Source organism: Orycteropus afer, unplaced genomic scaffold (genome assembly GCF_000298275.1).
Source record: "Orycteropus afer afer isolate SDZICR_OR568_19922 unplaced genomic scaffold, OryAfe1.0 scaffold00387, whole genome shotgun sequence".
NCBI lineage: Eukaryota > Metazoa > Chordata > Mammalia > Tubulidentata > Orycteropodidae > Orycteropus > Orycteropus afer.
In genome coordinates, this window is record NW_006921974.1 from 1,289,957 (window position 1) to 1,294,052 (window position 4,096).

Below are 4,096 nucleotides of genomic sequence, written 5' to 3' on the forward strand. Positions count from 1 at the left end.
CACTGCCTTCAAGTTGATTCCAACTCAGTGACCCCTCCTTGGGTTTCTGAGGTGGTATCTCTATGGAAATAGATTGCCCAGTCTTCCTTCCGAGGAGTGGCTGGTGGATTTAAACCACCAGTCTTCTGGTTAGCAGTCATATGCCTTAGGCACTAGGCTACCAGAGCTCCCTCCATAAAGTTTACAGCCTTGGAAACCTATGGAGCAGTTATACTCACTCCTACAGGGTCACTATGAGTCTGAATGCACCAAAAGGATTTTGTTGTTGATTTTTTTTTTAATGCTAGCACCAAAGAGAGAAGTAATCTATGACTGGTCCGGTCTCCCACTCCCCAACCCTCAGGGAAACAACTTGCTCCTAACTTCTAGTCCTTAAATCTGTCTTACAGATGGTTCACAGCTGTGATACTAGACCAAATTTCTGAGCAAAGGGGCAAAGTCCTCATATGGTTGATGTACCTAAGTCAGTAAGTCTTCAAAAACGCAATGCAACTGCTGCCATGGAGTCAGATCCGACCCATGGCAACCCCTCCTTGGGTTTCCGAGGCGGTATCACTATGGAATTGCAACCTTCCTTCCGAAGAGTGGCTGGTGGGTTTGAACCTCCAGCCTTCTGGTTAACAGTCAAATGGCTTAGGCACTACACTACCAGAGCTCCCAGTAAGTCTTCAGTTTGAGATAATTTTACACAGAATATAAACGATTTTGTTATTTACTTACGTTTTCTTTGGCACCTTAGGTTCAGCATTTATTAAGTTCTTTGCTTTTATAAATTACTTCCAGATGAGAAAATGATGAATTCACATCATGTAGTAGGATCATCTTTGCTTGAGCTTTTGCCTCTTATGCCATCCCATAGCAGCCTATCGCTGTTGATAGCATAACAAAGCCCTTATTATGACATAATCTTTTTTTACTATCTCAGCACTGCCTGGTTTGCCTGCTCAATGTATCCTTGCTTCAGAAAAATGGATAGAGAAAATGAATAGCCTTTTGTCCAGTGGTTCTCTTTCCTTGATACATTCTTAAACAATGCTTGTTTTGGAAATATCCTTGGTTTTCTCCTGAGCAAGCAATCTCTTCTTTTTAGGACAAATCCTACCCATTGGATAACAGGGTGCCAGGAATGTTTATCTACTAACAAGCCTCCACTATGTCTGGAGAAGACCTAAAACCAACCCCCTGGGGGAATCCCTCTGATCAAAAAAGGAAAGCAGGTCACACTGCCTATTTCTTCCTTTATATATACATTTACCTTCATAAATAGCTAAATTTATTTATTTACTTAGTTAAACTAAGGTCAATAATAACTACACTTCATCTGGCATTGTTGTAAAGTTTAATTAATGTTTTTAAGGTATGAGCTGAACTCACAAGATGAAAGATTATATATATGGAATATGTGTTAAGTGCCCAATCTAGTTTAGTCTGACGATGGCTATAATTGTATGTTGCCCTATATTACACATCTTGATTATTGTGGCTGCAGTGAGTTCAACCTTGAAAAATGTTGGTTAGAAAATGTTTGGGTACATGATCTAAGTGTATAGGATATATGCTTATATGTTTTAGCTAGCCCCAACTGATTGATTCTTGATGTCACAGATATTTTACAAAATTTCTTTTTAATTGGTCTGAGGGTCCAAGAAGAAACAAAGTTCAGATCTTCACATCATATGGTAATATCTAAGTGGGTTTGTGTCACAAAATGTAAATGTTAAATAAAGTATTATTAAAATTATGTATCCATATTAAGATGTGTTAAATATGTAAGGATTGACCTAGCACAAAATGAGACTGTAAAAGGAAAATTGCTACTGATCATTTAAAAAACAAAACAAAGCAAGAAACTTAAACAATAGGTTAGATTCCTGAGTCAATAAAAGTGAGCTAGAGTTTAAGAACCAAGGATCTGTGCTTTTAGAGTTAAGATGTTTCTGGGAAGACTGAAGGGCTTAGAGAACCTTGTCAGATTGAAAGTTATTACTAGAATGTAGTTGAATATTAATTAACAGGGCTCAGCTGTCCTTTAGGTTGGTATAAAAGTTTACCTTTGGCAAAAACAGCTTTTATCTATCTTTTTGTCCATTCTCTTTCAGTCGCACTAACAGTTGAGTTTTTTCAAAATAGCTAGTGTTTCCATACATCCTTCTAAGGAATATGCCTACACAAATTAAAATAACCTTGTTAATTAAATCCTGAAAATTTGTCAGTTAATCCTCCCTTATAAAGACATGGCATTATCATGAGAATACATAGCCTTCAGGATAGACTCCACAATCCCCATTGGTGTATCAAGCACTCCTGAGCCTCATGTTGACACTTCCAACCAGATACCCTCCTTTTCAGCATCCCTGCAAGTTCTATGTCTCTATAAACAAGCCAGGCCCTTTCACAACTCCCTGTTTAGTCCATGTTTCCATTGCCTAGAAAGCCTTTAGCTCTCTCCTCTCTTGTCTTTTTGACGTCAATATCACCTCCTCTTTGCAACACTTCCTGACTACTCCACATTTCCCCAAAATTTCTTCTTTCAGTCTTTCTGTACCACAGTATTTTGTTTATATGTTCTAGTACTATTGCAGAAATTTGTTTGGAAACTGCATTCCCACTGGTTTCTCAAGAGCAGGGATCTGACATAGTGCTTGGCATGTAAGTCTTTTAGTACATGCTCATTTAATGTTTCCGCAGTTTGAATGATCAACAGGTTGGTTAGCAAATTTAGTTTTATACGATACTGTGTTTTTTCCCCAGAATGCCTTTGGGTTAACTAAAAACTCCCAACAGGGGATTTATTATTGTGGCTCATTTAACCAAATTTAGAGGTGGTTTTGTTTTTCTTAAGAGTAATTAAAACTTGGGCTTACTGAACACGTTGGTAGACAACGTTGACTTTAGCCAATATTCTCTGAAAATGTCTTGAGACAAAATGCACAAGCTGAACTTGGTAAAAGAAGGAACTGGGTCCTCAGCTTTGTCTATAAATGAATGGGGTAAGGACTGACAGGGTAAGAGTAGGAGGTGGTCCTGGGAATTGTGCTGGAGGGGGCGTTACCTACCCATTTTTTGGTCTAAGATGGCTTAAGTCTGGCCAGCCATCTTAGAAAATGCTCTTTGTAGGAAGGTAAATCTGCAATTATATTGCTGAGAAAGGTATCAAACCCCAGGCCCTAGTCAGTAGTTGGCCAGTGGTGTCCTTGACATAAAAGAAACAATTTCTAGCTCCACCGAATCAAAAGTCCTTTTCTTCCTATCTAAACTTTTTGCTCTCCTTTCTTATCTTAAAATTGTGACATTCTTCTTTAACAAGCATAATGGCATTATTATATTTTCCTCTATTTCGAGTTAGTCTCTCGCCTGGCAACCTCCCCTTGTTCCTTTATCCCTTTCAAAGTTTCCATTCTCCCGTTCACTTACTTTTTACTCCATCCCTCCTCTTCCTCCTCCTCTTTTTTCCCAGCTAGCTCACCCCGCCCCCCACCGTCACCACCTTCCCTCCCCTGCCGGCTCCTTCCCGCTCCTTCTCCCGCCACCCACCCGCTCCCCGCCCGCCCCGCGTTCAGAAAGCTCCAATCAGGAGCTCCGAAGGTGTCTTCAGCCCCACCCCCTCCTCCCTTTCCCCTTCTTTCTCCCCCCATCTTGCCCCCCCAACTCAAGTCTGCGGACCTGGGGGCTTCGGAATCTGGGCGCTATGAAAAGTGTCTGCCCAGTCACTTCCGGTAAGGGCGCTGCGGCGCGAAGCTTCCCGCGGGACCGTTAAAGAGAGGGTGGGAGTTCCTGGTGTGCCAGGGGAGGAGAGTGAGGCAGGGAAGGGGAGAGGGAGAACTGGCGAAAGAGAGCGGAGCGTGTTGGGCGCTTTAGCCATCCCTTTTCCACCGCCTCACAGCTCACCGGCTCCCCTGGTCCCCCGCCCCCCAGACGGCCGCAGTGCTTCTCTCCACCCCCCACTCCCGGAGAGAGGCGCCGCCCCTCCCGCGACGCCGCGTGACCGGAAGTGTCGCCATCTTTAGCCTCTTGTGCGGTCGACAATAACAAGCCCGGGTTCTCTCCCCCTCCCCCTTAGCCACAGCATTTCCCCTCCCAGTGAGAGAGAGAAGAG

General features: G+C 42.8%; 1 protein-coding gene across 1 annotated transcript in view; it reads left to right on the forward strand.

Moving 5' to 3' along the window:
- CUL4B (cullin 4B) overlaps positions 1–4,096 on the forward strand; it is a 51,234-nt gene that overhangs the window by 4,046 nt on the left and 43,092 nt on the right. The window lies entirely within an intron of this gene.